General features: G+C 41.4%; 22 non-coding genes and 1 pseudogene across 22 annotated transcripts; all 23 read left to right on the top strand.

The window, feature by feature from the left end:
- Positions 1-102: 102 nt before the first annotated feature.
- On the top strand, positions 103-221 carry LOC142474520 (5S ribosomal RNA). Its single transcript, XR_012790464.1, has one exon. It is a non-coding gene; the product is annotated as a 5S ribosomal RNA (ribosomal RNA).
- A 286-nt stretch (positions 222-507) lies between these two features.
- On the top strand, positions 508-626 carry LOC142474257 (5S ribosomal RNA). Its single transcript, XR_012790221.1, has one exon. It is a non-coding gene; the product is annotated as a 5S ribosomal RNA (ribosomal RNA).
- Positions 627-912: 286 nt separating this feature from the next.
- On the top strand, positions 913-1,030 carry LOC142474664 (5S ribosomal RNA; annotated as a pseudogene).
- Positions 1,031-1,316: 286 nt separating this feature from the next.
- LOC142474360 (5S ribosomal RNA) lies at positions 1,317-1,435 on the top strand. Its single transcript, XR_012790314.1, has one exon. It is a non-coding gene; the product is annotated as a 5S ribosomal RNA (ribosomal RNA).
- Positions 1,436-1,721: 286 nt separating this feature from the next.
- LOC142474201 (5S ribosomal RNA) lies at positions 1,722-1,840 on the top strand. Its single transcript, XR_012790170.1, has one exon. It is a non-coding gene; the product is annotated as a 5S ribosomal RNA (ribosomal RNA).
- Positions 1,841-2,126: 286 nt separating this feature from the next.
- LOC142474447 (5S ribosomal RNA) lies at positions 2,127-2,245 on the top strand. Its single transcript, XR_012790396.1, has one exon. It is a non-coding gene; the product is annotated as a 5S ribosomal RNA (ribosomal RNA).
- A 286-nt stretch (positions 2,246-2,531) lies between these two features.
- On the top strand, positions 2,532-2,650 carry LOC142474359 (5S ribosomal RNA). Its single transcript, XR_012790313.1, has one exon. It is a non-coding gene; the product is annotated as a 5S ribosomal RNA (ribosomal RNA).
- A 286-nt stretch (positions 2,651-2,936) lies between these two features.
- LOC142474265 (5S ribosomal RNA) lies at positions 2,937-3,055 on the top strand. The gene has a single exon (XR_012790228.1). It is a non-coding gene; the product is annotated as a 5S ribosomal RNA (ribosomal RNA).
- A 286-nt stretch (positions 3,056-3,341) lies between these two features.
- On the top strand, positions 3,342-3,460 carry LOC142474534 (5S ribosomal RNA). Its single transcript, XR_012790477.1, has one exon. It is a non-coding gene; the product is annotated as a 5S ribosomal RNA (ribosomal RNA).
- Positions 3,461-3,746: 286 nt separating this feature from the next.
- Positions 3,747-3,865, top strand: LOC142474420 (5S ribosomal RNA). Its single transcript, XR_012790371.1, has one exon. It is a non-coding gene; the product is annotated as a 5S ribosomal RNA (ribosomal RNA).
- Positions 3,866-4,151: 286 nt separating this feature from the next.
- LOC142474358 (5S ribosomal RNA) lies at positions 4,152-4,270 on the top strand. The gene has a single exon (XR_012790312.1). It is a non-coding gene; the product is annotated as a 5S ribosomal RNA (ribosomal RNA).
- Positions 4,271-4,556: 286 nt separating this feature from the next.
- LOC142474511 (5S ribosomal RNA) lies at positions 4,557-4,675 on the top strand. Its single transcript, XR_012790456.1, has one exon. It is a non-coding gene; the product is annotated as a 5S ribosomal RNA (ribosomal RNA).
- A 286-nt stretch (positions 4,676-4,961) lies between these two features.
- Positions 4,962-5,080, top strand: LOC142474510 (5S ribosomal RNA). Its single transcript, XR_012790455.1, has one exon. It is a non-coding gene; the product is annotated as a 5S ribosomal RNA (ribosomal RNA).
- Positions 5,081-5,366: 286 nt separating this feature from the next.
- On the top strand, positions 5,367-5,485 carry LOC142474215 (5S ribosomal RNA). The gene has a single exon (XR_012790183.1). It is a non-coding gene; the product is annotated as a 5S ribosomal RNA (ribosomal RNA).
- A 286-nt stretch (positions 5,486-5,771) lies between these two features.
- On the top strand, positions 5,772-5,890 carry LOC142474419 (5S ribosomal RNA). The gene has a single exon (XR_012790370.1). It is a non-coding gene; the product is annotated as a 5S ribosomal RNA (ribosomal RNA).
- Positions 5,891-6,176: 286 nt separating this feature from the next.
- On the top strand, positions 6,177-6,295 carry LOC142474356 (5S ribosomal RNA). Its single transcript, XR_012790311.1, has one exon. It is a non-coding gene; the product is annotated as a 5S ribosomal RNA (ribosomal RNA).
- Positions 6,296-6,581: 286 nt separating this feature from the next.
- On the top strand, positions 6,582-6,700 carry LOC142474463 (5S ribosomal RNA). Its single transcript, XR_012790411.1, has one exon. It is a non-coding gene; the product is annotated as a 5S ribosomal RNA (ribosomal RNA).
- Positions 6,701-6,986: 286 nt separating this feature from the next.
- LOC142474509 (5S ribosomal RNA) lies at positions 6,987-7,105 on the top strand. Its single transcript, XR_012790454.1, has one exon. It is a non-coding gene; the product is annotated as a 5S ribosomal RNA (ribosomal RNA).
- Positions 7,106-7,391: 286 nt separating this feature from the next.
- On the top strand, positions 7,392-7,510 carry LOC142474508 (5S ribosomal RNA). The gene has a single exon (XR_012790453.1). It is a non-coding gene; the product is annotated as a 5S ribosomal RNA (ribosomal RNA).
- Positions 7,511-7,796: 286 nt separating this feature from the next.
- LOC142474418 (5S ribosomal RNA) lies at positions 7,797-7,915 on the top strand. The gene has a single exon (XR_012790369.1). It is a non-coding gene; the product is annotated as a 5S ribosomal RNA (ribosomal RNA).
- A 286-nt stretch (positions 7,916-8,201) lies between these two features.
- LOC142474355 (5S ribosomal RNA) lies at positions 8,202-8,320 on the top strand. The gene has a single exon (XR_012790310.1). It is a non-coding gene; the product is annotated as a 5S ribosomal RNA (ribosomal RNA).
- Positions 8,321-8,606: 286 nt separating this feature from the next.
- LOC142474354 (5S ribosomal RNA) lies at positions 8,607-8,725 on the top strand. The gene has a single exon (XR_012790309.1). It is a non-coding gene; the product is annotated as a 5S ribosomal RNA (ribosomal RNA).
- Positions 8,726-9,011: 286 nt separating this feature from the next.
- On the top strand, positions 9,012-9,130 carry LOC142474506 (5S ribosomal RNA). Its single transcript, XR_012790451.1, has one exon. It is a non-coding gene; the product is annotated as a 5S ribosomal RNA (ribosomal RNA).
- Positions 9,131-9,395: the final 265 nt, after the last annotated feature.

The following is a 9,395-nucleotide window of genomic DNA, read 5'->3' as shown; positions in this document are numbered from 1 at the left end:
ATTTGAGTGCACCTGTCATTTTCTCAGTCTCTGTGTATGCATGGAGCAAGATATAGGCTCATGGATTTAAGAATGAGAGGATATCATGAGACAGCAATCTCCACCTACGGCCATACTACCTTGAAAGCGCCCGATCCCGTCAGATCTCGGAAGCAAAGCAGGGTGAGGCTTGATTAGTACTGGGTTGGAAGACTGCCTGGGAATACCAGGTGCTGTAGGTGTTTTTATTTTTCGCTTCCCTAATGAAAATATACATGGCATTCCTCGCAGCAAATAAAAATGTTTAATTTCTTGCTACTTTTTTCCCGCAGTGGCAAAGAAATATATCGTTTTTTCCTCAGAAAGCTCAACACAATGCAACCTTCCAAAATAGAATTCTGACATCAAGAATTCCGTCTATAGTACATTTGAGTGCACCTGTCATTTTCTCAGTCTCTGTGTATGCATGGAGCAAGATATAGGCTCATGGATTTAAGAATGAGAGGATATCATGAGACAGCAATCTCCACCTACGGCCATACTACCTTGAAAGCGCCTGATCCCGTCAGATCTCGGAAGCTAAGCAGGGTGAGGCTTGATTAGTACTGGGTTGGGAGACTGCCTGGGAATACCAGGTGCTGTAGGTGTTTTTATTTTTCGCTTCCCTAATGAAAATATACATGGCATTCCTCGCAGCAAATGAAAATGTTTCATTTCTTGTTACTTTTTTCCCGCAGTGGCAAAGAAATATATCGTTTTTTTCTCTGAAAGTTCAACACAATGCAACCTTCCAAAATAGAATTCTGACATCAAGAATTCCGTCTATAGTACATTTGAGTGCACCTGTCATTTTCTCAGTCTCTGTGTATGCATGGAGCAAGATATAGGCTCATGGATTTAAGAATGAGAGGATCTCATGAGACAGCAATCTCCACCTACGCCATACTACCTTGAAAGCGCCTGATCCCGTCAGATCTCGGAAGCTAAGCAGGGTGAGGCTTGATTAGTACTGGGTTGGGAGACTGCCTGGGAATACCAAGTGCTGTGGGTGTTTTTATTTTTCGCTTCCCTAATGAAAATATACATGGCATTCCTTGCAGCAAATGAAAATGTTTCATTTTTTACTACTTTTTTCCCGCAGTGGCAAAGAAATATATCGTTTTTTCCTCAGAAAGCTCAACACAATGCAACCTTCCAAAATAGAATTCTGACATCAAGAATTCCGTCTATAGTACATTTGAGTGCACCTGTCATTTTCTCAGTCTCTGTGTATGCATGGAGCAAGATATAGGCTCATGGATTTAAGAATGAGAGGATATCATGAGACAGCAATCTCCACCTACGGCCATACTACCTTGAAAGCGCCCGATCCCGTCAGATCTCGGAAGCTAAGCAGGGTGAGGCTTGATTAGTACTGGGTTGGAAGACTGCCTGGGAATACCAGGTGCTGTAGGTGTTTTTATTTTTCGCTTCCCTAATGAAAATATACATGGCATTCCTCGCAGCAAATGAAAATGTTTCATTTCTTGCTACTTTTTTCCCGCAGTGGCAAAGAAATATATCGTTTTTTCCTCAGAAAGCTCAACACAATGCAACCTTCCAAAATAGAATTCTGACATCAAGAATTCCATCTATAGTACATTTGAGTGCACCTGTCATTTTCTCAGTCTCTGTGTATGCATGGAGCAAGATATAGGCTCATGGATTTAAGAATGAGAGGATATCATGAGACAGCAATCTCCACCTACGGCCATACTACCTTGAAAGCGCCCGATCCCGTCAGATCTCGGAAGCTAAGCAGGGTGAGGCTTGATTAGTACTGGGTTGGGAGACTGCCTGGGAATACCAAGTGCTGTGGGTGTTTTTATTTTTCGCTTCCCTAATGAAAATATACATGGCATTCCTTGCAGCAAATGAAAATGTTTCATTTTTTACTACTTTTTTCCCGCAGTGGAAAAGAAATATATCGTTTTTTCCTCAGAAAATTCAACACAATGCAACCTTCCAAAATAGAATTCTGACATCAAGAATTCCGTCTATAGTACATTTGAGTGCACCTGTCATTTTCTCAGTCTCTGTGTATGCATGGAGCAAGATATAGGCTCATGGATTTAAGAATGAGAGGATATCATGAGACAGCAATCTCCACCTGTGGCCATACTACCTTGAAAGCGCCCGATCCCGTCAGATCTCGGAAGCTAAGCAGGGTGAGGCTTGATTAGTACTGGGTTGGGAGACTGCCTGGGAATACCAAGTGCTGTGGGTGTTTTTATTTTTCGCTTCCCTAATGAAAATATACATGGCATTCCTTGCAGCAAATGAAAATGTTTCATTTTTTACTACTTTTTTCCCGCAGTGGCAAAGAAATATATCGTTTTTTCCTCAGAAATCTCAACATAATGCAACCTTCCAAAATAGAATTCTGACATCAAGAATTCCGTCTATAGTACATTTGAGTGCACCTGTCATTTTCTCAGTCTCTGTGTATGCATGGAGCAAGATATAGGCTCATGGATTTAAGAATGAGAGGATATCATGAGACAGCAATCTCCACCTACGGCCATACTACCTTGAAAGCGCCCGATCCCGTCAGATCTCGGAAGCTAAGCAGGGTGAGGCTTGATTAGTACTGGGTTGGAAGACTGCCTGGGAATACCAGGTGCTGTAGGTGTTTTTATTTTTCGCTTCCCTAATGAAAATATACATGGCATTCCTCGCAGCAAATGAAAATGTTTCATTTCTTGCTACTTTTTTCCCGCAGTGGCAAAGAAATATATCGTTTTTTCCTCAGAAAGCTCAACACAATGCAACCTTCCAAAATAGAATTCTGACATCAAGAATTCCGTCTATAGTTCATTTGAGTGCACCTGTCATTTTCTCAGTCTCTGTGTATGCATGGAGCAAGATATAGGCTCATGGATTTAAGAATGAGAGGATATCATGAGACAGCAATCTCCACCTACGGCCATACTACCTTGAAAGTGCCCGATCCCGTCAGATCTCGGAAGCTAAGCAGGGTGAGGCTTGATTAGTACTGGGTTGGGAGACTGCCTGGGAATACCAAGTGCTGTGGGTGTTTTTATTTTTCGCTTCCCTAATGAAAATATACATGGCATTCCTTGCAGCAAATGAAAATGTTTCATTTTTTACTACTTTTTTCCCGCAGTGGAAAAGAAATATATAGTTTTTTCCTCAGAAAGTTCAACACAATGCAACCTTCCAAAATAGAATTCTGACATCAAGAATTCCGTCTATAGTACATTTGAGTGCACCTGTCATTTTCTCAGTCTCTGTGTATGCATGGAGCAAGATATAGGCTCATGGATTTAAGAATGAGAGGATATCATGAGACAGCAATCTCCACCTGCGGCCATACTACCTTGAAAGCGCCCGATCCCGTCAGATCTCGGAAGCTAAGCAGGGTGAGGCTTGATTAGTACTGGGTTGGGAGACAGCCTGGGAATACCAAGTGCTGTGGGTGTTTTTATTTTTCGCTTCCCTAATGAAAATATACATGGCATTCCTTGCAGCAAATGAAAATGTTTCATTTTTTACTACTTTTTTCCCGCAGTGGAAAAGAAATATATCGTTTTTTCCTCAGAAAATTCAACACAATGCAACCTTCCAAAATAGAATTCTGACATCAAGAATTCCGTCTATAGTACATTTGAGTGCACCTGTCATTTTCTCAGTCTCTGTGTATGCATGGAGCAAGATATAGGCTCATGGATTTAAGAATGAGAGGATATCATGAGACAGCAATCTCCACCTACGGCCATACTACCTTGAAAGCGCCTGATCCCGTCAGATCTCGGAAGCTAAGCAGGGTGAGGCTTGATTAGTACTGGGTTGGGAGACTGCCTGGGAATACCAAGTGCTGTGGGTGTTTTTATTTTTCGCTTCCCTAATGAAAATATACATGGCATTCCTTGCAGCAAATGAAAATGTTTCATTTTTTACTACTTTTTTCCCGCAGTGGCAAAGAAATATATCGTTTTTTCCTCAGAAAGCTCAACACAATGCAACCTTCCAAAATAGAATTCTGACATCAAGAATTCCGTCTATAGTACATTTGAGTGCACCTGTCATTTTCTCAGTCTCTGTGTATGCATGGAGCAAGATATAGGCTCATGGATTTAAGAATGAGAGGATATCATGAGACAGCAATCTCCACCTACGGCCATACTACCTTGAAAGCGCCCGATCCCGTCAGATCTCGGAAGCTAAGCAGGGTGAGGCTTGATTAGTACTGGGTTGGAAGACTGCCTGGGAATACCAGGTGCTGTAGGTGTTTTTATTTTTCGCTTCCCTAATGAAAATATACATGGCATTCCTCGCAGCAAATGAAAATGTTTCATTTCTTGCTACTTTTTTCCCGCAGTGGAAAATAAATATATCGTTTTTTCCTCAGAAAGTTCAACACAATGCAACCTTCCAAAATAGAATTCTGACATCAAGAATTCCGTCTATAGTACATTTGAGTGCACCTGTCATTTTCTCAGTCTCTGTGTATGCATGGAGCAAGATATAGGCTCATGGATTTAAGAATGAGAGGATATCATGAGACAGCAATCTCCACCTACGGCCATACTACCTTGAAAGCGCCCGATCCCGTCAGATCTCAGAAGCTAAGCAGGGTGAGGCTTGATTAGTACTGGGTTGGGAGACTGCCTGGGAATACCAAGTGCTGTGGGTGTTTTTATTTTTCGCTTCCCTAATGAAAATATACATGGCATTCCTTGCAGCAAATGAAAATGTTTCATTTTTTACTACTTTTTTCCCGCAGTGGAAAAGAAATATATCGTTTTTTCCTCAGAAAGTTCAACACAATGCAACCTTCCAAAATAGAATTCTGACATCAAGAATTCCGTCTATAGTACATTTGAGTGCACCTGTCATTTTCTCAGTCTCTGTGTATGCATGGAGCAAGATATAGGCTCATGGATTTAAGAATGAGAGGATATCATGAGACAGCAATCTCCACCTACGGCCATACTACCTTGAAAGCGCCCGATCCCGTCAGATCTCAGAAGCTAAGCAGGGTGAGGCTTGATTAGTACTGGGTTGGGAGACTGCCTGGGAATACCAAGTGCTGTGGGTGTTTTTATTTTTCGCTTCCCTAATGAAAATATACATGGCATTCCTTGCAGCAAATGAAAATGTTTCATTTTTTACTACTTTTTTCCCGCAGTGGAAAAGAAATATATCGTTTTTTCCTCAGAAAGTTCAACACAATGCAACCTTCCAAAATAGAATTCTGACATCAAGAATTCCGTCTATAGTACATTTGAGTGCACCTGTCATTTTCTCAGTCTCTGTGTATGCATGGAGCAAGATATAGGCTCATGGATTTAAGAATGAGAGGATATCATGAGACAGCAATCTCCACCTACGGCCATACTACCTTGAAAGCGCCCGATCCCGTCAGATCTCGGAAGCTAAGCAGGGTGAGGCTTGATTAGTACTGGGTTGGGAGACTGCCTGGGAATACCAGGTGCTGTGGGTGTTTTTATTTTTCGCTTCCCTAATGAAAATATACATGGCATTCCTTGCAGCAAATGAAAATGTTTCATTTTTTACTACTTTTTTCCCGCAGTGGAAAAGAAATATATCGTTTTTTCCTCAGAAAGTTCAACACAATGCAACCTTCCAAAATAGAATTCTGACATCAAGAATTCCGTCTATAGTACATTTGAGTGCACCTGTCATTTTCTCAGTCTCTGTGTATGCATGGAGCAAGATATAGGCTCATGGATTTAAGAATGAGAGGATATCATGAGACAGCAATCTCCACCTACGGCCATACTACCTTGAAAGCGCCTGATCCCGTCAGATCTCGGAAGCTAAGCAGGGTGAGGCTTGATTAGTACTGGGTTGGGAGACTGCCTGGGAATACCAAGTGCTGTGGGTGTTTTTATTTTTCGCTTCCCTAATGAAAATATACATGGCATTCCTTGCAGCAAATGAAAATGTTTCATTTTTTACTACTTTTTTCCCGCAGTGGCAAAGAAATATATCGTTTTTTCCTCAGAAAGCTCAACACAATGCAACCTTCCAAAATAGAATTCTGACATCAAGAATTCCGTCTATAGTACATTTGAGTGCACCTGTCATTTTCTCAGTCTCTGTGTATGCATGGAGCAAGATATAGGCTCATGGATTTAAGAATGAGAGGATATCATGAGACAGCAATCTCCACCTACGGCCATACTACCTTGAAAGCGCCCGATCCCGTCAGATCTCGGAAGCTAAGCAGGGTGAGGCTTGATTAGTACTGGGTTGGAAGACTGCCTGGGAATACCAGGTGCTGTAGGTGTTTTTATTTTTCGCTTCCCTAATGAAAATATACATGGCATTCCTCGCAGCAAATGAAAATGTTTCATTTCTTGCTACTTTTTTCCCGCAGTGGCAAAGAAATATATCGTTTTTTCCTCAGAAAGCTCAACACAATGCAACCTTCCAAAATAGAATTCTGACATCAAGAATTCCGTCTATAGTACATTTGAGTGCACCTGTCATTTTCTCAGTCTCTGTGTATGCATGGAGCAAGATATAGGCTCATGGATTTAAGAATGAGAGGATATCATGAGACAGCAATCTCCACCTACGGCCATACTACCTTGAAAGCGCCCGATCCCGTCAGATCTCGGAAGCTAAGCAGGGTGAGGCTTGATTAGTACTGGGTTGGAAGACTGCCTGGGAATACCGGGTGCTGTAGGTGTTTTTATTTTTCGCTTCCCTAATGAAAATATACATGGCATTCCTCGCAGCAAATGAAAATGTTTCATTTCTTGCTACTTTTTTCCCGCAGTGGAAAATAAATATATCGTTTTTTCCTCAGAAAGTTCAACACAATGCAACCTTCCAAAATAGAATTCTGACATCAAGAATTCCGTCTATAGTACATTTGAGTGCACCTGTCATTTTCTCAGTCTCTGTGTATGCATGGAGCAAGATATAGGCTCATGGATTTAAGAATGAGAGGATATCATGAGACAGCAATCTCCACCTACGGCCATACTACCTTGAAAGCGCCCGATCCCGTCAGATCTCAGAAGCTAAGCAGGGTGAGGCTTGATTAGTACTGGGTTGGGAGACTGCCTGGGAATACCAAGTGCTGTGGGTGTTTTTATTTTTCGCTTCCCTAATGAAAATATACATGGCATTCCTTGCAGCAAATGAAAATGTTTCATTTTTTACTACTTTTTTCCCGCAGTGGAAAAGAAATATATCGTTTTTTCCTCAGAAAGTTCAACACAATGCAACCTTCCAAAATAGAATTCTGACATCAAGAATTCCGTCTATAGTACATTTGAGTGCACCTGTCATTTTCTCAGTCTCTGTGTATGCATGGAGCAAGATATAGGCTCATGGATTTAAGAATGAGAGGATATCATGAGACAGCAATCTCCACCTACGGCCATACTACCTTGAAAGCGCCCGATCCCGTCAGATCTCAGAAGCTAAGCAGGGTGAGGCTTGATTAGTACTGGGTTGGGAGACTGCCTGGGAATACCAAGTGCTGTGGGTGTTTTTATTTTTCGCTTCCCTAATGAAAATATACATGGCATTCCTTGCAGCAAATGAAAATGTTTCATTTTTTACTACTTTTTTCCCGCAGTGGAAAAGAAATATATCGTTTTTTCCTCAGAAAGTTCAACACAATGCAACCTTCCAAAATAGAATTCTGACATCAAGAATTCCGTCTATAGTACATTTGAGTGCACCTGTCATTTTCTCAGTCTCTGTGTATGCATGGAGCAAGATATAGGCTCATGGATTTAAGAATGAGAGGATATCATGAGACAGCAATCTCCACCTACGGCCATACTACCTTGAAAGCGCCTGATCCCGTCAGATCTCGGAAGCTAAGCAGGGTGAGGCTTGATTAGTACTGGGTTGGGAGACTGCCTGGGAATACCAAGTGCTGTGGGTGTTTTTATTTTTCGCTTCCCTAATGAAAATATACATGGCATTCCTTGCAGCAAATGAAAATGTTTCATTTTTTACTACTTTTTTCCCGCAGTGGCAAAGAAATATATCGTTTTTTCCTCAGAAAGCTCAACACAATGCAACCTTCCAAAATAGAATTCTGACATCAAGAATTCCGTCTATAGTACATTTGAGTGCACCTGTCATTTTCTCAGTCTCTGTGTATGCATGGAGCAAGATATAGGCTCATGGATTTAAGAATGAGAGGATATCATGAGACAGCAATCTCCACCTACGGCCATACTACCTTGAAAGCGCCCGATCCCGTCAGATCTCGGAAGCTAAGCAGGGTGAGGCTTGATTAGTACTGGGTTGGAAGACTGCCTGGGAATACCAGGTGCTGTAGGTGTTTTTATTTTTCGCTTCCCTAATGAAAATATACATGGCATTCCTCGCAGCAAATGAAAATGTTTCATTTCTTGCTACTTTTTTCCCGCAGTGGCAAAGAAATATATCGTTTTTTCCTCAGAAAGCTCAACACAATGCAACCTTCCAAAATAGAATTCTGACATCAAGAATTCCGTCTATAGTACATTTGAGTGCACCTGTCATTTTCTCAGTCTCTGTGTATGCATGGAGCAAGATATAGGCTCATGGATTTAAGAATGAGAGGATATCATGAGACAGCAATCTCCACCTACGGCCATACTACCTTGAAAGCGCCCGATCCCGTCAGATCTCGGAAGCTAAGCAGGGTGAGGCTTGATTAGTACTGGGTTGGAAGACTGCCTGGGAATACCAGGTGCTGTAGGTGTTTTTATTTTTCGCTTCCCTAATGAAAATATACATGGCATTCCTCGCAGCAAATGAAAATGTTTCATTTCTTGCTACTTTTTTCCCGCAGTGGAAAATAAATATATCGTTTTTTCCTCAGAAAGTTCAACACAATGCAACCTTCCAAAATAGAATTCTGACATCAAGAATTCCGTCTATAGTACATTTGAGTGCACCTGTCATTTTCTCAGTCTCTGTGTATGCATGGAGCAAGATATAGGCTCATGGATTTAAGAATGAGAGGATATCATGAGACAGCAATCTCCACCTACGGCCATACTACCTTGAAAGCGCCCGATCCCGTCAGATCTCAGAAGCTAAGCAGGGTGAGGCTTGATTAGTACTGGGTTGGGAGACTGCCTGGGAATACCAAGTGCTGTGGGTGTTTTTATTTTTCGCTTCCCTAATGAAAATATACATGGCATTCCTTGCAGCAAATGAAAATGTTTCATTTTTTACTACTTTTTTCCCGCAGTGGAAAAGAAATATATCGTTTTTTCCTCAGAAAGTTCAACACAATGCAACCTTCCAAAATAGAATTCTGACATCAAGAATTCCGTCTATAGTACATTTGAGTGCACCTGTCATTTTCTCAGTCTCTGTGTATGCATGGAGCAAGATATAGGCTCATGGATTTAAGAATGAGAGGA

The sequence above is a fragment of the Ascaphus truei genome (genome assembly GCF_040206685.1).
Source record: "Ascaphus truei isolate aAscTru1 chromosome 18 unlocalized genomic scaffold, aAscTru1.hap1 SUPER_18_unloc_1, whole genome shotgun sequence".
Classification (NCBI taxonomy): domain Eukaryota; kingdom Metazoa; phylum Chordata; class Amphibia; order Anura; family Ascaphidae; genus Ascaphus; species Ascaphus truei.
This window is presented reverse-complemented; position numbering and strand designations above follow the sequence as displayed.